Source organism: Dipodomys spectabilis, unplaced genomic scaffold (genome assembly GCF_019054845.1).
Source record: "Dipodomys spectabilis isolate Male_0828 unplaced genomic scaffold, ASM1905484v1 ptg000006l, whole genome shotgun sequence".
Taxonomy (NCBI): domain Eukaryota; kingdom Metazoa; phylum Chordata; class Mammalia; order Rodentia; family Heteromyidae; genus Dipodomys; species Dipodomys spectabilis.
Genome location: NW_024870683.1, coordinates 9,843,687 through 9,871,651, shown reverse-complemented (window position 1 = coordinate 9,871,651; position 27,965 = coordinate 9,843,687). Strand labels below are relative to the sequence as shown.

At 38.3% G+C, this 27,965-nt stretch overlaps 2 pseudogenes; both read left to right on the top strand.

Annotated features, from left to right (window-relative positions):
• Positions 1 to 7,804: 7,804 nt before the first annotated feature.
• On the top strand, positions 7,805 to 27,371 carry LOC122124082 (annotated as a pseudogene).
• LOC122124332 lies at positions 24,930 to 25,028 on the top strand (annotated as a pseudogene).
• Positions 27,372 to 27,965: the final 594 nt, after the last annotated feature.

The following is a 27,965-nucleotide window of genomic DNA, read 5'->3' as shown; positions in this document are numbered from 1 at the left end:
ATGAGGGTTATGATGGTCTCATAGAATGAGTTCGGTAGTGAACTTTCTCTTTCAATTTCATTGAAGACTTGGAGGAGTATTGGTGTGAGCTCTGCTTTGAAGGCCTTGTAGAATTCCGCTGTAAAACCGTCTCGTCCTGGGCTTTTCTCAGTTGGGAGGTCTCTTTTTGCTGTTTCTATTTCAGTGCTTGATATGGGCCTGTTATGATGGTTTAACTCATCTTGGTTTAGTTTCGGCATGTCAATATTTGCTAGGAAGAAGTCCATTTCTGCCAAGTTCTCAAACTTATTAGCATAAAGTTTTGAGAAGTATTCCCTTATAATGTTCTGAATCTTGGTTGATTCTGTGTTGATGTTCCATTCTCATCTCTGAGTTTATTTATTTGGGCATGTTGTCTTTTTTTCTGATAAGATTTGCTAAGTGTGTGTCAATTTTGTGAATTTTTTTGAAGAACCAGCTCTTTGTTTTGTTGATTCTTTCTATTTTTTTTTATTCTAATTTGTTTAATTTTAATTATTTCTTTCAGTCTACTGGATTAGGGTTTATCTTGCTACTCTTTTTCAACGAAGCTCAGATATTTCATTAAATTGTTGTTTTCAGATCTCACCAATTTATTGATGTAGGAACTCAGAGCTATAAACTTGCCCCTGAGTACTGCCTTTACTGTGTCCCAGAGGAGCTGGTAATTTTTGTGTGCATTTTTGTTGAATATCATGAATATTTGAATTTCCTTTCAAATCTCTTCCATGACCCACTCATGATTCAGCAGTGTGTTGTTCAGCCTCCATGTGTTACATGTGTTTCTTTGATGGCTTTTGGTGTTGAGTTCTAATTGTATTTCCTTGTCATCTGAGAGAATGCAACGTATAACTTCAAAGTTTCTGAATTTGGACAAGTTTGCTTTGTGGCCTAAAATGTGGTCTATTTTGGAAAATGTTCCATGTGCTGCTGAGAAAAACGTGTATTCTGATGCCATTGAGTGAAATATTCTGTAGATGTCTGTTAAATCCAGTTGATCTATGCAGTTGTTTAGATCTGCTGTTTCTCTGTTGAGTTTTTGCCGAGTTGTCTATCTAGTGGGGAAAGTGGTGTGTTAAAATCCCCAACAATTAATGTCTTTGGATCTATGTGGGATTTGAGGGAAAGAAGTGTTCCTTGGATAAATTTGGGTGCTCTGTTGTTTGGCATATAGATATTTAGAATTGTAATATCCTCCTGAAAGAGAGATCCCTTAATTAGTATGTAGCAACCTTCTTTATCTCTTCTCACTCATTTTAATTTGAAGTCTATTTTATCTGATATTAGGATTGCAACTCCTGCCTGTTTATGGAGGCCATTTGCTTGGTAGATTTTGTTCAGCCTTTAACATTGAAAATGTGTTTGTTCTTATGGGCAAGATGTGACTACTGAAGGCAGCAGATAGAAGGATCTTGCTTTTTAATCCAACTAGACAGTCTAGGTTGCTTAATTGGAGAGTTCAGTCCATTCATGTTGAGAGAGAGGACTGAGAGGTATTTGGGAGTTTCTGTCATTTTATCCACCTTCTTGGGGGCTGCGGCAACTGGGTTCTTCCTGTGGTTCTTGGATTCTCAGTTTGGGTGCAGTTTCTTGGCCTTTATACTGGTCTTGTTGGTTTTCTCTGTATAGGACTTCTTTAAGACTGTTTTGTAGGGCTTGTTTGGTGGAGATATATTGTTTCAATTTTTCTTTGCTATGGAAGGTTTTTATTTGACCTTCAGTTATGAATGAGAGTTTAGCTGGGTACAGTATTCTTGGTTGATAGTTGTATGTCTTTAGCGTATGGCATACATCATTCTAGGGTAATCTTGCTTTGATTGCTTCTGCTGAGAAATCTGAGGTGATTCCAATTGATTTCCCTTTATAAGTGATTGATCTTTTCTCCTTGACAGCTTTAAGGATCTTTTCCTTGGTCTGAATTAACCCTGTTTGGATTATAATGTGATGGTGTGATGTCCTGTTCTGGTCTTGTCTATTTGGAGTTCTAAAAGCTTCTTGTATCTGAATAGGCCTTTTTGCATGTTTGGGAAGTTCTCTGCTAGGATCCTGTTAAACAAATTTCCTAGACCATTAACTTCTGTCTCTAGATGCTCCTCTATACCTATTATCCTCAGATTAGGCCTTCTGATGGTGTTTTCCAAGTGTTGAATGGATCTATCATATTTCTTGGATTTGTCTTGGATGGTTGTATGTTCTTTCTCTATAACATCTAGGCTGTCTTCAATCCCCGAGATTTGATCTTCTGCATTGTCTAACCTATTATCAAGACTTTCTACTTTGTTTTTTATTTCTTTTCCTTCTAGTTGGTTGGCTTTGATGGTTTCAAATTCTTTGTTGGAGCTTTGTTTTAGCTCTTGTACGAATTTCTTTACTTCCTTAATTTGGTGTTCAGTGTTCATTCTCAAATCACGTAGTTGATTGGTTATGGTTTCCTTGGACTCTCATTCCTTCTGTTGGGTTCCATTCAGCATTCCCTTTGTGGTCTCCCTGACTCCTTTTAGCTCTCTGTTTGTGGGTTCCATGAATGCCTCTAGTGTTCTTTGTCTATTCTCATCCTGCTCTCTCAATTCCTGTATTACTCTTTGATTAGATTCCTCATGTTCACACAATTCCTGTAGTTCTCTTTGAGTGTTCTCAGCCTGCTCACGCCATGCCGGACTTTCTCTTTTTCTGTTTTTGGCCAGCTTACGCAATTCCTGTCTATCTCTTTGAGTGATCTCAGCCTGCTCATGCCATTCCTTTTTTTCTCTTTGAATGTTCTCAATCTGCTCACACAGATTGAGAGTTGAGAAATCCAGACTTGCCATTTTTCTTGTGTTTTTCTGGTTTGTTCTGCCCATTTGGGATGAAAGTAACACCAGTTTTGTGCTAGAACACTATCTTAAGGCAAGCATCAACCAAAGTCTGTAGTTGCACAGTCAAAAGTCTTCAAATACAATCTAGTTCACCAGATATATCTATTCAATATCAAACAATTATGTATTAATGGGCTATGAACAGCAAAGAAGAATTTGGCCAACCAGAACTTATTAGGTTTGGGGAGAGATGTGGGTAAAAATAAGAATAGAGGGATGTGGAAAGTAAAGGGAGAGTTAAATTAACTAAGTCCTAATCTCAAAGAGTGAAATAGATAGTAGAGAGAGAGAAAAAAAGAAGAAAAGAAAAAAAGAAAAACAAAAAATAGAAAAACAAAAAGTAAAAAAATAGAACACTTAAAATTATGCAAATTTAAAAATGTAATATTCCGAGAAGAAGGAGGATAGGATGAGAGAAGAGGAGCCATAGAAAGGAGATGTGAAAAATTCAAAAATAAAAATGCTTAAAATATTATATAGGTATAAAGAGGTAGTACTGCTATTAAGGAATTTAAGTCTAAGAGGTTTTGAATTGAGTAATAAATTTCTGGATTAAATGTGTGCACAATGGGGAATAAAGGCTAATAATCGACTACGGGTATATCTGAGGATGAGCAGAAGAGCAATTAAGTTACACAAAGAAGAGCAAAGGAGGAGAAAAAGTAAAAAGAATGAGAAAGAAAGAAAAAAAAGAATGAAAAGGTCAGTAGGGCTAAAAAGAAAAAAGAAAGAAAAAAAGAAAAAAGTACACATACATATACACCTAAAATAAAAATTATAAGAGAACGAAACAAAGTTAATAGAAAATAATATTTTTAATTAAAACTTAAAAATTAAAAAAAGTTTAAAAAATGTTTTTCGTTTAAGTCAATTTGAGCAGGCAGAAAAATGCTCTGCTTTACCCAGGATTTTGTGGTCCTCCTCCCAGCCTAGTTCAATGGGAGGGAGATCTGCTTTGAGTATCATAAAAGAGAGAGATGGCTGTTTCCTCTAGTTTGGAGATGCTGTACTGAGGCTAGGTTTTGGGTAGAGTTGAGGCCTTTCAGCAAACAGTAGCTTTTCCCTGAGGGGCTAGCTTCTGAGACATTCACAGAACCCAGCCTGGAGCCATTCTCAGGGTTTATGTTTACTGAATTTCCATTGATTGTCAAGGCTTCTGTAGGGAGGGGCAGCCTCTGACTCTGTTTACCCAGTGTAGAAAGCCACTCCTGGGGCTTTCACAGCTTGCTCAGCCCAGACTGGGTGACTTTTCCCTGGGTGGAGCTGAGCCTGGCAGGTCAGGTTAGGTTCCTGTGACCTGCTAAATGACTTGTTTGTTTTCTTCCAAGGCCTGAGTTGGAGCTAGCTGCTCAGCCAGGCTTTTGTCTGTAACAAAGATGGAGATCTGGGGTAGTGGGGAGGGAGGGGTGGCCTTCCCTCCTCTGCTCCCTGAGAAGGAGTGAGGACCTCAGGCTTCTACTCACGCCGAGTCTTGGTTCCTGGGTCGTCTCTGGTCTGCAAAGTGCAGGATGAAGATGTCTGTTCCTTGCCGGCTCTTGCTGGTGTTGAGTAGAATCCACTGGCCCGCTGCTTCTGGCTCCTTCGTCCCGGACCCTCTGTGGTTCAGGTTTGGGTGCCCTGCGGTCGCCCCCGCGACCCTGCCGCTGCCGCGGCGGCTGCTGGCAAGCCCTCAGATGTGTCTCTTTGCCTTGGCTTCCCCTCTCTTGCCTAACTCTCTGTCCTGTGATGGCACACTTGGTGTGATTCTCTGGCTTAGGACTGTTCACTGGAACTCTAAAACTGCTTTCTATGGGAGAGCTTGTTCAGATTCCAGCTTCGCCTCTGCCTTCCTCCTGGAACCTCTCTTTAGTGTTTCTTAATCAATGGTAGACAATAGAAATGATCCATCATAGGTAGATAGCATACAGACACTAAAGCCTTCCTTTTATTAGGTAGGAATTTACATGTTAGAAAAAGATAAAATTACTACCAGAAAATCACAACACCTGTAGATGTATAAAAGATTTGGTTATGAAGAAATGTTCAACATCCCTAGCCATAAAAGAAATGCAAATCAAAACAACATTGAGATATCACCTCACCCCAGTTATAATGGCAAAAATCAAGAACTCTTACAACAACAGATGCTGGAGGGGATGTGGACAGAAAGGAACCTTACTTCATTGTTGGTGGGAATGTAAACTTGCTCAAACACTTTGGAAAGCAGTATGGAGGTTCCTCAAAAGACTTCACATAGAACTCCCCTATGACCCAGCAATCCCACTTTTGGGCATTTACCCTAATGTTTACAAACAAGACCACACTAAAGCTACCAGCACAATAATGTTTATTGCAGCATTATTTACCATAGCTAAGATATGGAACCAACCCAGATGCCCCTCAGTAGATGAATGGATCAAGAAAATGTGGTATATATACACAATGGAATTCTATGCCTCCATCAGAAAGAATGACATTGCCCCATTTTTTAGGAAATGGAAAAACTTGGAAAAAATTGTATTAAGTGAAGTAAGCCAGGCCCAAAGAAACATAGGTCCCATGGTTTCCCTTATTTGCAATATCTAGTATATGTATGAGTCAAGAGGAAAAGGTCAGATAATGTGATGTCAGGAAAATGAACCCTTAGATATGTATTTTAATGTTTTTTTCTTTCATGCATGTGTTTCTAACACATTTATAAGATTATCTCTTTGTTGCTTTGTATGTCCCTCCCCCACAGTATAACCCCTGCTTTCACTATATTTGATGTCAGTATAACTTGTGGAGGAGATGGGGAAAAACCAGTTGTTTAAGGATACAGGTGGACCTGTTGCAACAATGAGAAGTACATGTTGTCATGTCCAAAACGAGCTTTAAATGTCGGTGCGTGGGGAGGGGAGGGGAAGGGAGGAGAAGGAGAAGGATTGGGATTTGGGGGAGGGGAGCGGCTGGGAAGGGATGTGAAGGGTAAACCAAAGGAGGAGGCTGCAATGCTTGGTAAGAAATGTACGCATTATCCTGCCCATGTAATTGTAACCCCTCTGTACAGTATGTTCACAAATAAAATTAAATTAAAAAAAAAAGGTTTGGTTAAGTTTTGTAGACCAGTTTCCATGTATATGATATCCATTCCACTGAATAACATGTTAAACCATTATCTGCAATATAGAAAAATATATTTTGTAGCAAAAAATTAAACTAAAGAGGACCGCTTTAACTAAACTCTATGCTACAATCTAGGAAAATGCAGCATTTGGGATACAGGATATTGAAAGAGCACATTGATTTGAATGGAAGGTATATCCTAATTATTTTTATTGTTATAGGAACATTCTAGACTTTTTTTGTCGGTTGTGGGGCTTGAACTCTGGGCTTGGGCGCTGTCCCTCAGCTCTTTAGCTCAAGGCGAGTGCTCTACCAATTAAGCCACAGTGCCAATTCTGGTTTTCTATTGGTTTATTGGAGCTAAAGAGTCTCACAGACTTTCCTGCCAGGGCTGGCTCTGAACCATGATCCTCAGATCTCAGCCTCCTGAGTAGATAGGATTACAGGCGTGAGCCAACGTGCCCACCTCAGACATTTTTGAATATATATTTCAATTTCTAAAGAATGTGAAGAGTGTATGGTTCAGAAATGATTTATTTGTACCATGAAATCATAAATCATTAGTGTATTTTTAGAAACATTATTTAGTACCTGATAAGCTATGAAATATTAAGAGAAAATTATTGTTGTGATAGACTTTAGATATTGAAGAAACTGAAGTAAAAAATTAAAAAAGATAGAACTGAGTAAATATGAAGCCTATATTGGATGAGAAGACTCATAATTTAAAATGAGACTGTTACCAAAATTGGGGTAATGAATTAATGAAATATCCATCAAACTCAACCATGTTTACTTTGAAAAGTTCAATGGGTGATTGAGGTTGGGATACCGAGGGAAGATAATGAGGATTATTGATTATTTTTGTTTCTCTAGAATTTACATAGTCATGCACAAAATCAAATGTGCACATTTCTTATGAAGGATGTGGTTTCTGAAGGCATTGCACAGATTATTACATGTCATGTGTTAATTAGGTAAAGTAGATTTATCTTACCACATTTTTTTTCATCGGTTGTGGAGGCTGAACTCTGGGTCTGGGTGCTGTCCTTCAGCTTTTCAGCTCAAGTCTAGCGCCCTACCACTTAAGCCACAGCACCACTTCTGGCTTTTTTCTGCTTCTGCAGTACTGAGGAATCGAACCCAGGACCTCATGCATGCAAGACAGGCACTCTACCACTGAACCAACTTCCCAGCCCCTTTTCCACATTTTGTAATGGAAAATGCTTTCAAGAAAATACTAAAAAGTAAGAAAACATATGAGGATAAAATGATCAGGACTCACATTGAATTGTATGCTTCATAGGATTTGTACTTTGGTTTAGAAATCAACAACACCAAACAGTGGGTTAAGCTTAACAAATGAACCTCTTTGGGGGAAGGGCAGAGAAGCAAGGTAACTATTGCACAAGTGACAGTAATTCCCACTCCTTGCCAGATTGGGAGCAGTGTGTGAGGTGCCCAGATCATCAGTATGCCAACACAGAGAAAAACCTCTGCCTGCTGAAATCTGAGAGCTTCCTGTACTCTAGGGACCCTCTGGGGATGACTCTAGTCTGCTTGGCTCTCTGCCTCTCTGCACTTACCACTGCTGTTATTGGGATTTTTGCAAAGCACAACAACATTCCCATTGTCAAGGCCAACAACAGGGCTCTCAGTTACATCTTGCTCATCTCCCTCAACTGCTGTTTTCTTTATTCCTTGCTCTTCATTGGACATCCAACACAGCTACGTGTGTCCTCCAGCAGACCACATTTGGAGTTGTGTTCACTGTGGCTGTTTCCACTGTCTTGGCCAAAACTGTTACTGTGGTTCTGGCCTTCTCTGTCACTTCTTCAGGGAGAAGGATGCGGTGGTTGCTGGTGTCAGGAATGCCTAACTTCATCATTCCCATCTGCACTCTGATCCATCTCATTCTGTCTGTAATCTGGTTGGGCACTTCTCCTCCATTTGTTGACACCGATGCACACTCAGAACATGGCCACATCATCATCCTGTGCAACAAAGGCTCAGCCACTGCCTTCTGTTGTATCCTGGGATACCTGGGTTCCCTGGCCCTGGCAAGTTTTATTATGGCTTTCTTGGCCAGGAACCTGCCTGACACCTTTAATGAGGCCAAGTTCCTGACCTTCAGTACATTGGTGTTCTGTACTGTGTGGGTCACCTTCCTGCCTGTCTACCACAACACCAAGAGAAAAACCATGGTGGCTGTGGAGGTCTTCTCTATCTTGGCTTCCAGTGCTGGCCTGTTAGGCTGCATCTTTGTCCCTACGTGCTACATCATCTTGTTGAGGCCAGAGAGAAATTATCTGCATGGTATATGGGGCAAAACACATTCTTGGAGAAAAAATCCATCCTAATGTTAAATATAAGTCCTTCTAAAATCATAGAGCCTCTGTAGCACGTCTCTACTAATTTTATCCCTCAGAACCTAGTTTAGGTTTGGGAAACTACTTTAAATGATGATAGTATTTTTTTACTCATTCTCCCAGTTCTATGATTTTCATTGTAAGTTGGCTAATTTTTATGAATATTGAATTATTCTTTTTATTCCAATTACCCTGAATATATTCCAAAATATTCTGGACTTATTTTTTCCTATCTTCTCTATTTTAACTGTTTTATTATCTTGAAGCAATTGTACAAAGGAGTTGCCAGATTCAAAGCAGTTCTGAATACAATGCATTTTGATTAATGTGACCCCGTTCCACCCTTCTTGTTTACTTTTGAGTGTATTATTTAGTCTTCTTTTACTTCAGTTTCTTTTTTCCCTCACTGTGTCAAATCATTTTTGAGAATTTTATGTATCATCAATCCTTAATAGTCTAATCATTATGTATTTCAGTTTCCTGTAATAGATATATGTTTCACTATTTGAAAATCTTGTTGGCTTTAAATGTTTTATTTGTAGATTATATATATATACATATATCTTATTTACTTTTGTTTTTTCTATTCTCCCCTAGCTGTTACAAGCTTCCTCCATTTAGTTTTCACCCTTTCTCTATCATAAGTCATTGAAAATTAGATATAGTTATGCTCCAGGCACTCAGCTCAACTTCATGTGGAAGTTGTTGACTTCATGAGATAATATTTAATGGAAGTTGGTCGGTGGACAAAGGATTCACATCCTTCTAGACATAATTGTTTAATCACCACTTGCTAACATGAATGAGGAGAAGGAATTTCACCTATTTTTGCTTAGTCAGGTAGACAAGTTACATTTGTAGCTATTGTGAAGGCCCTCTAGTCAACACAGGTGCACTGTTCTATTTTCAGTGTGCTGATTTCATTTATATTGAATACAGGGCAATGTGGATAGAAGAATAAATCTCTTTATATTCCATGCTATTATCCACAAGTGGGGTTCTAATTTACATTCTCAACTACAGTTTATAACATAAACTATCTTATGAGTGGTTTGCCTTACAAATGATTTCAACATTCCTATAGATAAACTTGCAGTATTATTATTTCATTCTTTCTATGTGAATTACATATCTCATAGGCTAAACATACGATCTGAAGACTGTTTTTATACTTAAAATAAATGATATTATTAATTCCAATATAGTTATAAGTTATTAATCCTTTTGCATACCTATGTGAAAGATGCATGCAAAAAAAAAACCTCTGTGGTTAGCTCTGTCTACAAAATTGAAATATGTTTGATTTGTGTTTATTTGAGTTGAAGATACCAGTGTTTTCATTTCAAGGGGACTGTAGATATCTGTATTAAGCAACAAACATTGTATGCTACTTACCTGTTATGTTCCACTTATTGTAATTCATTAGGCTTTTGTATTATATCTGGATCCTGAAGCAGGGATGAAATGCCATGTGGAATACTGATAATGCAGATTTTTGTGTCTCAACATTGAGACTCATTTCACTCATTTCACCTGCATCCCTTTCCGAAGAAAGTTTATTTTAATAACACTGCTGGAGAGCAGCTAATTTTTGATGAGAAAAGGAAATTGGAGGCAGATTATGTCATCGTGACACTGAATAGAAGTACAATATTCAGAAATAATTTCTTATATATTGAAACCATAAGTCATCAGAGAGTGTATTTCTTAAATAATTACATCTGAAATAACAAAATGCTTAGAAGAAGAAAAATGCTTAGAAGTAGAATGATTGTTACAAAAGATGGTATTGGGAGACAACAAAAATTGTGTAAAAGGAAAGACAGGAATATGTACATTTAAAGTATGTTTTCAGGCCAGGTGCTGGTGGCTCACGCCTGTAATCCTAGGTACTCAGGAGGCTGAGCTCTGACAAATGCAGTTCAAAAGTCAGCCTGAGCAGGAAAGCCCTTGAGACTCTTATCTCCAATAAACCACTAGAAAACCAGAAGTGGAGTTGTGGCTCAAACACTAGAGCGTTCGCCTTGAGCTGAAGAGTGCAGAGACAGCGACCAGGCCCACAGTTCAAGCCCCACGACCAACTTTAAAAAATAGTATGTTTTCATCTGTAAACAGCTGCATTAAGATATTAGTTATTCATATAGTTATTAACTGTACTTATCAGTGTAGATCATTCAATCCCAGAATTTTTCTTTCTTTCTTCAGTCATGGGGCTTGAACTCTGGGCCTGGGCGCTGTCCCTGAGCTCTTCAGTTCAAGACAAGCACTCTACCAATTGAGCCATAGCGCTACTTCTGATTTTCTACTGGATTATTGGATATAAGAGTCTAACAGACTTTCCTGGCCAGGCTGGCTTTGAACCAAATCTCAGCCTCCTGATAGCTAGGATTCCAAGTGTGAGCCATTGGCACCTGCAGTTATTTGTATTTCTTTTTTTAGTTTTTTGTGCCCTTTTTCTTGTATATAAGTTTTTTATGATTCATAGAGGAGAAAGGGAATCACAAAATAACATGACAAAATATGAAATACAAAAATGATACTCCCTTGACACTGTGGTGGAAATGAACTATACAACTTGTGGGGGAGTTGGGAGGGATGAGTAACTGGGGGTAACAGTGTTTAAAACGAAATGAAATGTACGCATTACCTTATTTATGTAACTGTAACTCCCATTCATCACTTTTTCAATAAAGATATAAAATCTTTCTTGTTGAAATTTCTTGGAGTTTATGGGCATAAGAAAAATTTTATATGCTCATATGCACAAACAATTGAGTCTTTGAGATCATCTAAGAATGTCCTCCTTTGGTCTCGTGTGACTATTTAGAGTCCCATTTAATTTTTGTAACACCTTACCATGTCCAGCTATAATATTTCATCTTTTACTACTATAGCATTTGGTTGTAGATTTATAGGCACATCCTAATCATTACAAATGAGGGAAACTATGCAAGCTATATGACTTTGGTCTGCCTTCAATTCATATAATTTTTTCCTAATCTTTCCAAATGAAGCTATACCATTCTTCCTGATGGAAGCATAGAATTCCATTGTGTACATATACCACATTTTCCTCATCCATTCTTCCACTGAGGGGAATCTGGGTTGACTCTCTATCTTGGGTATAGTAAACAATGCTATAAGGAACATGGTAGTGATGGTAGCTTTAGTGAGGCCTGGTTTGTGGTCAATTGCATAAATGCCCAGGAGTGGGAATGCTGGGTAGCAAAGGTATTTACTAAGGTAGTATATGAAGGAAGAAACTGCAATAGTGTAGCCCTGCAAAACAACTAACTGTCTAATGATAATCCCAGAAAACATAAACAGTTTTCAATAGCAATGATTTAAGAAATATTTATGTTTGCTCATCTTGCATTGTATTTACAAATGAATTTTTGTTCCAGTCTGTGTCATCCCTCTGTCCATTAGAGTCCAGTGTGTGTGACTACTGGCTGTATTCTTTTTTGATTTATTTTTAAATTTTTTTTGGGTTCGGGCGTGGGGCCTGAACTCTGGGCCTGGTCACTGTCCCTCAGCTCTTCAGCTCAAGACTAGCGCTCTACCACTTGAGCCACAGCACCACTTCAGGCTTTTTTCTTTTTTGCTTATGTGGTGCCAAGGTATCGAACTCAGGGCCTCATGCATGCAAGCGCTCTACCACTGAGCCACCTTTCCAGCCCTCTTTTTTTTTTTTTTTTGGAAGCTCCATTTATTTTTATTTTCTGGTATAATCATTAATGAATTTTCAGTTGCTCAAAATATGGCCCAATTTGTAAGGTAAACTTTTCTTTTTTTTATTTTATTGTTAAGATGTTGTATGGAGGGACTACAGTTACATGAGTAAGGCAATGAGTTACATTACTTGTCGATCATTGTTACCCCTTCTATGAGTTCTATAAGCTTTGCAATACAGTTATTTCTTCCACATTGGGTGATATGTACATTTTTTTTGTTATGCATATCATCAGTTGTTCCCTCTTTCCCAATTGTTCCCTCCCTCCCATCGCTGCCATTGTGGGAATTTTTTCAGTTTAATTTCCCTCCTATTAGAAGGGCAGCATGTCATTTGGAACACTGCTTGTTTGCAGCCCTTTTTATATGTGGAAAGACAACCTTTGGCTTTGCTATCTGCTCAGATTTGGGAGCACACATGGCAATGTTAGGAGTTACAACCTCTTTCATGTCTTAGATGATGCCTGTTCTGTTCTCCAATGTTATTCTTAGACATTTACTTATCTTTTTTATTACTAACATTTGCAGATCTCTTTTATTAACAACTTTTTCTAGGTTTATTTTCCCATAACTATACATACTGTATACATACTGTGTTTTTGTTCATATGGTTTTGTGACACTTTGAGGAATGTCGTTGGTGCTAGCAACAGTTTCTTTGTTCCTTCCAGATGTGGAAGATTTGTCTGTAGTTATGAGATATCTGGTCTGACTCTCCTTAGAAATCAAGAAAGAAGAAAAGTATGTCTGGTACTTGTTAAACTTTGTCAGTGACATTTTCCCATCAAGGCTCTCTCAGATACATTTGGACAAGTATGATGAGAAAAGTTGGGCTCAGCCTTGAGGATAGCCTGGCCCCAACAAAGTTACAGTCAAGGACGGAAAATTTCTAAGAAGAAACCTGTGGCTGTCAGAAGATTCTACAGAGACTGTGTGATTAGTATTCTTGTTCAATGCAGGTTGTGTGATCAAACATCTTTTCTGGCTTGTACAGGATGAATCTTGAATGATAAATAGCTGTACAGATTGGAGAACACCTGCAGAAGCTCTAGAAACTACAGTGTTTTCCTGCTGTAGGAGATAATCTACGTCTTTTTCACATGCCATCCCTAGACCTTTTTATTAACACTTACTTTATTAACACTTCTTACGTTATTAACACGTATCTTCTTATTAATACTTTCCTGTTTCCTTTTCCATGAAAATCCAAGTGGTATTTGGCTATTTTGTAGATGTGTTTATATATTCTCCTTGATGTCTGTGGTTGCTGGTGGTGGTTCTTTCTTAGCTATTATCAGATATGCAGGCTTTGTGAGTGGGTGCCATGGAAATCTGACCCAACTCTCCTCAGACTCCCTGTAGTAAAATTCTTACCTGGTAGGTCCTGAAGTTTATCAGTACCACTTTCCCCATGAAGGCTTTCTCATAGATATTTGTGAAGAGGTTTGGCAGTAGATGAAAAGATTGTACTCTACCTTGAACATGTTCAAAATAAATTGTATTAAATGCTCAGGAGAGGATCTGTGAAACAGAAAAAATTACTGAGATGATATTGTGAGTCTCAAAGCACTCTGGCTAAATTGATTTAATCGTGATCATATTCAATTTGTATATGTGTGATCTAACATCATAGATTAATGATCATATACCAGAGGTGTTTGAAGTATGTATTGAATAGATAAGACAAGAGTGACAGGACTGACAGAGATTTCATGGGATATTCAGGTTAGCTCAGGATGCAGTCTTTTCCAGATGTGATGGGAGCTTTGCCTCACATGGTCTTCATCCTAGCAGAGTCTGTACTCTGAGAGCTTCCTAGAAGCAAGGTGAGGCTGCTGGAAGAGCTCTTGTGCTCTGTTATCCATGAGATGGCTCAGGAAGTGGCCCTGTACAGAACCTTGTACTCACAGCCCTATCTGCCTCTGACAAAAATACACTTGTTGTTACCTGAGATTTTTATATCTATACCAATTCATTCACTAGACAGATGTCAGGGGCTCAGTGGAATGTCTTGATTCATGATCAGATCCATAGGTGCAGAAAGTAACAGTAGGGTTTCAGAATGTATTGCTATACAATATATTAATCTTTGAGTCATATTTTGCTTTTTTTTTAACATCAGTGGTCCATTGGGTCAGATAATTTATACACAGCACGGGTCCACAAATTTATATCAATATCCTTCTCATATGCTGTACATTATTGTTTACAATACACTTTAAGAGAAATTATTCTCTATCTCACCTTTGGGACTTTTCACCCTTTGGAGGAACCATGGCTAGTTTATGTCTGTCTATCCAAGAGCCCCTAAAGACATATCTCTAGCCTTTCACACAGTTTTCTTGATGGTTGACTTCAGCTGGAGCTTGGTGGGTCTGGTGATCTCAGAAGGTGAGAATGGTTTGTGGATTTGTTCACAATATAATTATTATAACTATGAACTAGTATGTGTGTATGTACTATAAAAGGGTATCATTGCAATCTCTCCAGACATTGATATAATGAACTCCGACCCAATTCAAATATCTATATATGTTCTTCTTTATTTCCTGTCTGATTTTACTTTTTCAAACAGTATTTGTTGGGATACTTTTTTTGTATTTGTATGTGTACGTTACATACATGTATACGTTGTTCAAGTGTGTGTATTTACTATACCCATTCCAAATACAATTTACTAAGACATACAGAAAAAGACCATAGGTCTCTCATCCTGGACTTACAGGAAATTGTTGGATGTAGTCATGTGCTTTTTGTTTGATTATGCTGGCAGCATTTCATGTGCATTCTATGCTCTACGATACAGTAGGCATTGAGAACACTAATGGAAAGGGATTAGCAAACCTACCTGTATGATAGAACCTATGGTTAGTTTAAACACTAATTCAATGGCAGGATCCAAACAACTAATGTAGCAGGAATCTACAATAAATCTATTGCCTATGTGCTAAGTGTATGCGGTTCTCTTGGTTGAGTGTAAACTCTATATAGATGAAAATTTTATGTCATAATTTGCCTTGTGTGGGTGTCTCATATCTATACTCAAAGAACTCAGAATGCTGAAATCTATGTATACCATAAGTAATGGAGACTATGGAGAGGCGATCTTTAATGGAGGGATATTATTTGTACTTGCCTTCAAATAAGGCATGTTACTGGAAACAATACTGAACTACGCTTAAAGCTAAACAGACAGAGGATGAGGCTCCAGCAATACTACATGGGCATGTGCATCAGCATGTTATTTGGAAGTTTCAGAGCAGGCCAATTGAACAAGGTGAATAATGGCACAAAGTGGGATTTCTCAATCAGAGGAGGACAGTTCAAAGCCATTGTGCTTTGTGACAAGAAATTCATATAGAAATCCTCTCTATTAAACAGTCCCTCTCTCTTTCTCTGTCTCCCTCCTTCACTTACTTCTCTTTACCTCTCACTTTTCTTTTCTCTTCCCTCTACCTGTAGCTCTACCTTTAAAATACTCAATAATGTTGGAGGGGCAGAGGCTGCCCGAGAGAAGGAATGTTTATCTCAATACAAGTAATTTCTCTTCTTAGGCTGCAGTTAAGGTTAGAGAAAACTTGAGCCAAAAATGCACAATTCAATTGGAAACACTCTCAAAACCCAAATCAGCTTCTTGTATTGGCAAAATACAAGAGCCAGCTTCAATATCTCATCATGTAGGAAAGGCATTACTTAAATCATGATTCCCATTGTCACTTGCATATGGTAAAATGATGGGCAACCATACAACCGCAATTCCCAAGAGAACAGCATCGCGTAAAAGTGCTTCACTGCTCTGAAAAGTTTCTATGCCTCCATCAGAAAGAATGACATTGCCCCATTTGTTGGGAAATGGGAAGACTTGGGAAAAATTATATTAAGTGAAGTAAGCCAGGCTCAAAGAAACATAGGTCCCATGGTTTCCCTTATTTGCAATAACTAGTATATGTCTCAGACAAGCAGAAACAGTCAGATAAGTAGATGGTAGGCAAAATGAACCCCAAGATAAGGACTCAAATGCTTTTTCTTTCTTGCTATTGTTTCTAATATATTTATAAGATATTTCTTTGTTGCTTTGTATACCCATCTCCCAGGGTATAATCCAGGGTTTTTGATGTTGGTATAATTAATGGAGGGGAAGGGAAAAAAACAAATTGTTTAAATAGGGATACAAGTGGACCCATTGCAACAATGAGAGCTACAAATCGCTATGTCGAAAAAAGAACTTTACAACTTTGGCCCCGGGGGGGGGGGGGGGGGGGGTGGGGGTGGGGGGGTGGGAGGTGGGGGTGGTACATGTGTGGTGGGGCCCAGAAGGGAAGGGATGGGAAGGGGAAACAAAGGGGGAGGAAACAATGTTTGATAAGAAATTTAGTCATTACCTTGCTAATGTACTTGGAAACCCTCTGTACGGATTTTCACAAAAAAAATCTCTATGTTCTTTGTGCATAGAGTCTTCTGATGGCTCATGTGTGTGCAAACTATTTAGAGTGGTAGGAGGTAGAGTTTCTTTTGTACTATTTTCTTTGTTTGGGGCACAGAGAAGGATTATTGCACAAACTCATATTCAAATGGGTACGGATACCTGTATGGCTCATACCAGCAATGTTCTCTCACTGGCTTTAGCCATGGGTGTGGGAGGTTCTCCCCATCTTTGATTGTGGTCAATGACTTGCATAGGGCCTTTATTTGAATAACACTTTCTGTCCACTTTCTCTTTTTTTTTTTTTGGTCTGGTCGTGGGGCCTGTACTCTCAGCCTGGGCGCTGTCCCTCAGCTCTTCAGCTCAAGGCTAGTGCTCTACCACTTGAGCCACAGCGCCACTTCTGGATTTTTTCTTTTTGCTTATGTGGTGTTGAGGAATCGAACCCAGGGCCTCGAGCATGTAAGGTAAGCGCTCTACCACTGAGCCACCTTCCCAGCCCCTCTGTCCACTTTCTCTTGCACCTCACATTACAACTTTGATTCAGAACTTTTACATGATCCCATGAGGCTTTATTTGCAAAGTTTCTCACTACTACCTCAGGGCCAATTCCAACTAATTGGCATCCATCTCTGGAGTCTTAGACCCTTCGGTCTTGATGAAATTATAACACCTGAGAGTGGAGAAGGGAACCATCAAAATATTTTGCATCTCATGTTTTGACCTGGAGATAGGACCTCAGATGCAGAGCCTGAAGGGTGAAAGAACACAGCATTTGTCTGGGGAAAGAGAGCAGGTTATGGTGAAAGAAATGGGGGTGGGCCAGAGTGGACATCCTAGGCAATAAAATCACACTCAAACATATTCTTATACATTCTTATATTCATGATATATTTAGTTACTTGCTGGTTATCAAGAGATCCACATATGTTCATAAATAGGTCTTACATGCCATTCTATGATGTTTCATTTGCTTTTTACATCAGCTGTACTACAACTTCCATTTCTTGTCAGTTCCCTCGGTGAAGAGGAATGCTTACTCAACAAGAAGGATACTGCATATGTGAGTGGAGATGTGTCCATTACTGGGTTTTTCCCCCTCTCCTATGTAACAGTACAACGTCGTCCTCCCAAAGCAGAGAGGTATACTGAGGAGGTGAGGTAAGTGACTTTGAATTTTATACTTATTCTCTATTTGATTTTCAGTCTGAGCAGACCATTGGTCAATTAATGCACTCTATAATCTCTACCATTTGCTACGGTGTAACTTTTAACTAGAGATAGCTCCATATTTCTTTTTTTGAAGTGCTATTGAAAAGACGATGTACAGAGGGCTTACCATTTCCTACTAAGTGAGGTAATGTGTACATTTCTTGGCATGCTTCCAGAAACTTTCAAATGTTTACAATGAGCATACAACCATTTTATAGCAATGAATACATGTTTTCCTTTTTGCTATTGAGAAAAGTTTATTTTTATGTGTGCTAATCCATAACTTTGAAAATGAATAGGTAACAGTCCAAACCTACCACATCCCTCTCTCCAAAATGTCAGGTGTATGTATTGTTCCCATGTTATGGAATCCTAGGCAGAAAGTCATTACCTGTGCCTGCTTCCTGAAAGATTTCTCGTCTGTGCTTCTCTACTGTTTCCAAATTTTCTATTCTCCTATTAAGATCTGTAAACAATGTTGAATAAATCCTTTCTTTGGTAAAAGAGTGCAGTGAGATTTCAGTGTTTTGCAGGTGGATGTCTGTATTTTCAGAGGAACCACATGTCATAGAGGCCATTTTTCAGTAACAGAAGCTGTGTTCAATATTCACTTTTGCAACTATGTGGTTTTTTATTGGACTTTTTATTGTCTTTTGCTGTTTGTTCTGCCTATGACATGACACATTTTAATTTTCATAGTTTTTAGATGAAATAGTCATGAAATTATTTTCTGCCAAGGCTATATTTCTGAGTCACACTTCTCATAGTTCAGTGTCTTCTGTTGTTAGGAGTCTAGGCCTGAGCAAGACACATATGTGCATGACTTCTACTAGTCTATTTTAAAATTGTACTAGGAGTCAATGGTAAAGTTAAGATTGGGCATTGCCAAACATTGTATTACTACTTGTTTATTCCACATAGCTGTGGTCATTCAAGGATTTTTTTAGTTACAAGTTTTTCATTGTTTTTCTACTCCCTTATTAAATGATCCCAGCATTTTGGCATGGTCTTCGTAAATATGTAGATAATTTTCACTACTGTGAATATTTTAACAATATTCATTTTTCCAATCTATTTATTGAGAGATATGTTCAGGGACTTCACTTTTGATATTCATTTTACTTTTTGATTTAAGAAATGGTTATTCTTTCATTTCCATTTTTTTAAGTTAGAATCTCATTGAGTTGGTAAGTTGAAGAAGCTTAATTCTTCTCTTTCTTCTGTTCATCTACTAAGATGTAGTCTTTTCTGGGTCCAACTTATTGTGATTTCTTCATTATCTTTGGTTAGGACTCCTAAAAACCTCTTCTGCGGTGAAGAATAAAAGGATCATCCATAGAATTTTTCATGTTTTTGAAGGTCTGTCTTTCACCATTAATATTTAAAAATGATGTGACTGCATAAAATCCACATGTTTACAAATATGAAGCCAAAAAAGAAATACAGCACTTTATGGAGCTTTTATGTTTTCTCTTTAAGGGATTACCATAGATCAAATTAACTTGCTGATGTACGATAATATATTAGAAAATTGAATTCTTCCCTAGAATTTTTTTCATTTTCTTAATTTTCCTTAATATGATTTAGAAAAGACATATTTTCCAATGCAAATCTTTCCTGCTGATTGTAACACCTTTAGTTTGGTTAATTTTTCTAAAGTCAGTGGTACTGGAAAAGGGTTATGAGAAATAACACTGAATTATTTTCATGCCTTCCTCCTCAGGAAATTGACTGCAAATTCTCATGTTCTATACACCATTGCCAAGGATTTAAGGAGATACTTTGGAATCCTCTAGCCTACTAACAATTTAGGCACTCATTCTAATGTCATTTGTCTGGCAGAAGTAACATGGGGCATTTCCAAATACGGACAGCTCCAAGTTTGGCTTGTATCCTGGCTTGTACTCAAAGGCCTGGATTTAATTCTCTTTCTATATCATAAGTAGGGGAACATAAATTTGGATGCAGAATAAAGGGAAGTTAGTTCCTTTTCTATTTGTCAATGCATCTAATTTTCCATTGTTTCAGTAAGTAAGAATTTAGTTCTGCTGCCTACAACTTTTGCTACTGTTCTCAGAGGTGTTTTCTGATTAATTTGCATTTTCTGAGAAGGGGATTATTCTCATATGTGCTCTTGCTTTCCATGATTCTCTCTCACACAAAGTAAGACATTAATTGAGTAAGGTTATCCTCCAACAGAAGGAAAGAATAACGACTTTAGCATGATAATAGGATTTACTTTGCTTCTTGTACTATTTACAAGAGCAACCTTCAGACATGGACTGATTGGTTATTCATGAGAAAATGTCTCATGTTTCAAGAACAAGTTACTTGACAAAGGGGAAATGCAAGTTCTCTTTGTTCTCTTATGAGTATAAATCTAATTCATGAGAAACACTTTCATGATCCACTCAAAATGAATTATCTACCTAAAACTCATATTGTGCCAGGTTCCAGTGGCTCACACCTGCAATCCTAGCTACTCAGGAGGCTGAGATAAGAGATTGCCGTTCAAAGCCAGCCCTGGAAGGAATGCCCATGAAACTCTTATCTCCAAATAAACACCAGACAACCAGAAGTGGCTCTGTGGATCAAGTGGTAGAGCACTTGCCCTCAACTGAAGAGCTCATGGACAGGGCCTAGGTCAGAATACAAGCCACAAAGCTGACAAAAAAATCCCAAAACAGTCATATCCTAATTCAACATGTTAGGGATAACTTTTAAATATATGCATGTTCTTTTCTTTTTTTTTTTTTTTTTTGGGTCCGGTCGTGTAGCCTGAACTCTGGGTCTGGGCGCTGTCCCTCGGCTCTACAACTCAAGGCTAGCGCTCTACCACTTGAGCCACAGTGCCACTTCTGGCTTTTTTTCTTTTTGCTTATATGGTGCTGAGGAATCGAACCCAGGGCCTCATGCATGCAAGGCAAGGACTCTACCACTGAGCCACCTTCCTAGCCCTATGCATGTTCTTTTCTAAACAAACATTTATTCCCTCAAGTCAATGCTTAAGATTGAAGATACTTCCTGTGCCCTCTCTACAGCTATAACTTCAACAACTACCAGTTTATTCTAGCTTTGGCTTTTGCTGTTGAAGAGATCAACAAAAATCCTCATCTTTTGCCTAACATCACTATGGGATTTTCTGCCCATTCACATGGAATAAGATACTATGTGCTGTATAGAAGTCTTGTCTTAAGCCTCTCTGGGAAAGATTTTATCCTGAATTATGACTGTAAGAGAGAAAGTCAGACTGTAGTAACACTGACTGGACCAGCAGGCCCAATCTCTTCCCAGTATGCAACAGTGTTGGACCTCTACAGATTTCCACAGGTGAGAACAGGAGGGCTGCTGAGGGATGAAAGCATGACTACTTGAGGCCATTCTCAGGTTTTTGATGCATTTAGAAGAAGAATGTTGAATTAGAAATGCTCCAAATGAACTACCTTTGGTGAGATGTCCGTATGGGCCTGCTTTAGTGTAAGAACAGCCTATAGCAGACCACAGGAATACCTCCATCTCTTACCTGGTTCTTTCATTTTCTACATAGGCCTCAGGAGCGGAAGCACTACTAAACATGGGATAAACAAGCCTTTTTATAATTTCAGGTGTTGCTTAATGCACATCAGGACTAAGGATGTGGTTTATTTCAATCCAATTGCTCACTTTCACATTTTCTTTTCCTTCTAGCTGAACTTTGGGCGGTTTGATCCTGTCCTGAGTGACCATCGCCTGCTTCCTTCTGTCTATCAGATAGCCCCCAAGGATACATCTCTAGCTTTTGCCATGGTTTCCTTGATGGTTCATTTCTGCTGGAAGTGGGTGGGTCTGTTGATCTCAGAAGATGAGAATGGTTTGTGGATGCTGCCCCAATTGAGAGAAGAGATGAACAAGCACAAAGTCTGTACAGCTTTTGAACACATACTACCACTTTCTGTCTTTCGTGAAGTAACCGATCATGTATCTTTTCATCAGAAAATTAGAAATTCATTCGCAAATGTGGTTGTCATTTACGGAGACAATGAATTCATGTTCAATTTGTTAAACACTTATTTCATAACATATTTAAGTCTAGGAAACGTCTGGGTCATAAACTCCCTTAGTACATTTCTGTTTGTGATGAAATATTTTTTGTTACATTCACTGCATGCACCTCTCATTTTCTCACACCACCATGGAGAGATTTCTGGTTTCAACAATTTTATCAAAACTGCTAACCCATCCAAATACCCAAAAGACTATTACCTTGCTTTGGTGTGGATTCGCTTTTTTAAGTGCACATTTTCTGAGTCTAGCTGTGTCACTTGGAAGAACTGTCCAGCCAATGCGTCCTTGGAATGGTTGCCTAGGTACCTTTTTGACATGGACATGATGGAAGAGAGTTACTATTTATATAATGCTGTGTATGCTGTGGCTCAGGCCCTTCATGAGATGCTTATTAGTCAAGCAGAAGCACAGCCAGTGGGAAATGGAAGAAAACTTCAGTTTTCCCCTTCTCAGGTGAAGAATTTGCACTGGCAAGTAAATGCTATCAGCAAACTGACATTGTAAGAAGGATTCATTCAAACCAAACTAGGTAGACGTGACAGATTTTTTTTCACAGACAAAGTAAAGCCTGGTGCCAGTCCCTCACACTGGTAATCCTAACTACTCAGGACACTGAGATATGAGGATGGAGATTCAAATCCAGCCCTAGGAGGAAAGTCCTTGAGACTCTTATCTCCAATAAACTACTCAGAAAACCTGGGAGTGGAACTGTGGCTCAAGTGGTAAAGCTCTAGCCTTATGATGAAAAGCTCAAGGAGAGCACCCAGGCCCAGATTTCCAGCCCCATGACCAACAACAACAACAAATAAAATAAAATAATATAAAATAAAGGAGAGAGAGAGAAAGTGAAAAGCTTACTCAGCTTAGCTGTCTCTGATGGTTTTGGTTTTTGATTTTTTTGTGCCATCCCTTAGGCTTGAACTCAGGGCCTCGGCTTCTTTTGCTCAATGTGAGTAGTTGACCATTTAAGCAAACACTCTACTTCTTGTTTTTCTCGGTAGGTAATTGGAGATAAGTGTCTCATGGTTGTTCATGTCCAGGCTGGCTTCAAACTGGGATCCTCAGATCTCTGCCTCCTAAGTAGTTTGCATTACAGTTGTGAGCCACCATCATCCAGTCTGCTTTTGAAACAGTTTTAAAACATGTAGAATTTTGCCTGATAAAACAGATTGGCAAGAGTGAATTTTTAATGAATTCGTTACTTATTGTTTTCATTCGATCTATCTGTAACACGTCAGTACTCACACTTTGGATTTTGTACTTATTGATTTTGTATTTGAATTTGTAACAGGCAAGCAATAATTAAAATTTTTTGCATAATTGTTCGTATTTAATATACGAAATACTTTATTTCTAATTGAGGTAGTTTTATAACTTTTTCATTGAATTACACAGTTGAGTTACTCATTAGAAAATCTCTGCCTGTGTAGCCAGGCAGTGGAATGTGTATGATTTGTGATTATTTCAGTGAACGTACTAGATTTTTTATCTTGAAATGTTTTGTTGAACAGTTACTTGAGTCTTAGGATTTATCAGCATTATTTTATATTATTCATCCATAGACCTTCAGTTGTTCTGCTTCATTACTCTGTTATATATGGATTCTGAAACAGAAATGAAAGTCAATGGATCCATACTCTTTCTTCCCATTTTCTGTGTGAACTTTTGACTAACTTCAGCCTGGTCGATGTATATCTTCTAGCTCCACCCCTTTCTGAAGAACATCCATTTCAACAATCCTGCTGGTGACCAAGTGATTTTGGATGAGACAAAGAAATTGGTGGCAGAGTATGACATTGTGAACCTTTGCAATTTTCCAGAAGGTCTTAGGCAAGTGATGAAAGTGGGAAACTTTTCTCCATATGCACCACATGGGCATCAACTATCTCTATCCAATGATAACATAGAATGGCCCATCTCATTTACGGAGGTATGTTGAATCAAACAATGATGATCTAAAGTAGGACTAAATGAACAAAATATCTTGCTAGAATTTATTCCTCTTGTCTTCATCAATAATGCAAGAATGTAAATTACCAACTTCCCATATAGAAATGTTTTTATGAAGTAATTAATGGGTTGATATGAAGCATATTTATTTGCCAAGTTATTTCTTAATATTTTTTCTTATGTATTCCAAATATAAATATGATGTTACAAATCTCCATATCACTGTAACACAGTAACTTTGAAAGTTAATTTATAATGTAGAATGTTTAATTTTATTCATTGTTTTATGTTTCAATTAATAGTCAATTGACCAGTTGTTTCTTATTTTAGATGATTTCCCATCTTAAAAAGAATGGTGGGCTGGGAAGGTGGCTAGGTGATAGAGTGCTTGCCTTGCATGCATAAGCCCCTGGGTTCAATTCCTCAACACCACATAAGCAGAAAAAGTGGAAGTGGTGTTTTGGCTTAAGAGTGCTAGCCTTGAGCTGAAGAGCAGAGGGACAGTGCCAAGGCCCATTTTTCAGGCGCCCTGACCGACCAATAAATACAAAATCAAAAAAGAAGAAAAATGGCTACTTGAAAGTTCCTGCTTTTTCCATTAAGAAGGGCATGGGAAGAAGTTAAAACACTTTTCTTTGACTATGATATAATACCTGAAATAATATCATCCAATTGTTTATGTATAAACATATTTATACATGCATCTTTATAGAAATTTTGATTCTGAATGATCAAATATCTATCATACTAGAATTTGAGGATATTAAGAATAATTAACTTGTTTGTCATCAACAGACTCCGCAGTCTGTCTGCAGTGAGAGTTGTGGTCCTGGATTCAGAAAATCCCCTCAGGAGGGAAAGTCTGTCTGTTGCTTTGATTGTATCCCTTGCCCTGAGAATGAGATTTCTAATGGTACAGGTAAGAGTGTAAGTATTGGAGACATTCTCCGTATCTCCGTAGTGTTTCTCAATTAATAGTAGACAATAGGAGCAATCCACAATAGATAGCATATAGAGACAAAAGCCTTCCTATTATTAGGTAGGAATTTGCATGTTATAAAAGATAAAATCCTGCCAGAAAAGTCACAACACCTGCAGAGTGATAAAAGATTTGGATAAGTTTTGTGGACCAGTATCCATGTACATGCTATCCTTTCCACCACAAAACATGTTAAATCATTATCTGTAATACGGCAAAATGTATTATTATGTAGCAAAATTTAAACTCAAAAGGACCATTTGAGTGCTCGCTTTGGCAGCACATATACTAAAGATACAGAGAGGATTAGCATGGCTCCTGTACAAGGATGACATGCAAATTCATAAAGTGTTCCATATTTTTTTGGGGAGGGGGCATTCGGTTGTGGGGCCTGAACTCTGGGCCTGGGTGCTGTCCATCAGCTCTTCAGCTCAAGGCTAGCACTCTGCTATTTGAGCCACAACACCACTTCCAGCTTTTTTCTTTTTGCTTATGTGGTGCTGGGGAATCTAACCCAGGGCCTCAGGCATGCAACGCAAGCACTCTACCACTGAGCCACCTTCCCAGCCCAAGGGTTCCATATCTTTTAACCCATGCTTTTACTGTATTTGATGTTGGTATAATTTGTGGAGGGGAAGGGAAAAAACAAGTTGTTTAACTGGTGATGCAGGTGGACCCACTGCAACAATGAGATGTACAACTTCTTATGTCAAAAAACCAACTTTATAACATTGATGTGGGGGAGGGGCGGTGCTGGGAGTGTGGGGGGGACCGGGTAGGGGAGGGGGAGATAGGGAAACAAAGAGGAGGCAACAATGCTTGATAAGAAATGGACTCGTTATCTTGCCCATGTAATTGTAACTCCTCTGTATGGTATTCTCACAATAAAAAAATAAAACTAAAACTAAAAGAAAAAAGAGGACCACTTGAACTAAACTCTACCCTAAAGTCCAGAAAAATGCAGCGTTTTGGGTGAAGCATACTGAAAGAACACATTAATTTATAAGAAAGGTATATGATTATAGTTTTTATTGTTATTAGAACATTCTGGACATATTTGAATCTATATTTCAATTTCTAGAGAATGAAGAGTGTAAGGTTCAGAAATGATTTAATTCTACTTTGAAATCATGTCATAAGTGTATTTTTTAGAAATGTGATTAGTACTTGATAAATGATAAAATAATAAGAGAAAATTATTGTTGATATAGACTTTAGATACAGTAGAACATAAGGTAAAAAATTCGGAGAGGACAGAAATAGGAGTAAATATGAAGCCTATATTGGATGAGCAGACTCACAAGTAGGGTACTGAGTCAGGAAAATATCCATCAAACTCCACCATGTTTGCTTTGAAAAGTTCAATGTGTAATTGAGGTGGGGAAATCTAGGGAAGATTATGAGGATTATTGATTATATCTAATTCTCTGGAATTTACATATTCAGGTCCAAACCATAATGTGTACATTTCTCATGAATTATCTGGTTTCTGAAGGAATAGGACAGATTATTACATATGGTATGTTAATTAGGTGGAAGAGATTTTTATTTCCATATTTGGATAATTGGAAATGCTTTCAAGAAAATGCTGAAATGTAGGAAAACTTATGAGGAAAACATGATTAGGACTCACATTGATGTATGCTTCTTAGAATTTGTACTTTAGTTTAGAAAGCAACAACACAGAACAATGGATTAAGCTCAACAAATTAACTTGTTGGGGCAAGGGCAGAGAAGCAAGGTAACTACTGACATACTGATGGTAACTCCCACTCCTTGCCAGATTTAGAGCAGTGTGTGAGGTGCCCAGATCATCAGTATGCCAACACAGAGAAAAACCTCTGCCTGCTGAAATCTGAGAGTTTCCTGAACTCTAGGGACCCTCTGGAGATGACTCTAGTCTGCTTAGCTCTCTGCCTCTCTGCACTTACCACTGCTGTTATAGGGATTTTTGCAAAGCACAACAACACTCCCATTGTCAAGGCCAACAACAGGGCTCTCAGTTACATCTTGCTCATCTCCCTCAACTGCTGCTTTCTTTGATCCTTGCTCTTCATTGGACATCCCAACACAGCCACGTGTGTCCTCCAGCAGACTACATTTGGAGTTGTGTTCACTGTGGCTGTTTCCACTGTCTTGGCCAAAACTGTTACTGTGGTTCTGGCCTTCTCTGTCACTTCTTCAGGGAGAAGGGTGCGGTGGTTGCTGGTGTCAGGAATGCCTAACTTCATCATTCCCAGCTGCACGCTGATCCAGCTCATTCTGTCTGGAATCTGGTTGGGCACTTCTCCTCCATTTGTTGACACCGATGCACACTCAGAACATGGCCACATCATCATCCTGTGCAACAAAGGCTCAGCCACTGCCTTCTATTGTGTCCTTGGATACCTGGGCTCCCTGGCCCTGGCAAGCTTCACTGTGGCTTTCATGGCTAGAAACCTACCTGACACCTTCAATGAGGCCAAGTTCCTGACCTTCAGTATGTTGGTGTTCTGTAGTGTATGGGTCACCTTCTTGCCTGTCTACCACAGCACCAAGGGGAAAACCATGGTGGCCGTGGAGGTCTTTTCCATCTTAGCTTCCAGTGCTGGCCTGTCAGGCTGCATCTTTGTCCCTAAGTGCTACATCATCTTGTTGAGGCCAGAGAGAAATTCTCTGCATGGTATACGGGGCAAAACATATGCTGAGAGAAATAATCCATTTTAATATTAAATGTATGTCTTTCTATAAATCACAGAGCCTCTATTCCATGTCTATACTAGTTTTCTCACTCAAATTTTGTTGTATTTGAAAAAATATCTTAAAAAGTAACTGGGATTTACTCATTTTCTTACTTTTATGATGATTATTGCAAGTTGACTCTGTGAGTGTTAACATTAAAGAATTGTCATTCCTTGATTTTCTCTGAATGTATTCCATGTAACTCCGTACTTATTTCTTTCCTATCTACTCTTTTTTAATTGTTTTATTATCTTTTTAGTATATGGTTTTTATTGTGAAGATACTGTACAGAACGTTTACAGTTACATGAGTAAGGTTATGGATACATTTCCTGTCCAACATTGTTACCACTTCCTTTGTTTTTCCTCTACTCTCCCTTCGCTCCCCACCATCCCCTCTCCTCCCTCCCTCCCACCAAGTTCTAAAGTTCATTTTGAACATAGTGTCTTGTACATCCCATTGTTATAATGGGATAACCTGTATACTTATTTCAGTATTTTGTTATTTTCCTGCCCATCACCAAATTAGAAAAATGTATATACAAGATGTAGGCACTGAAATCAAGTACAGTAAAAGCAG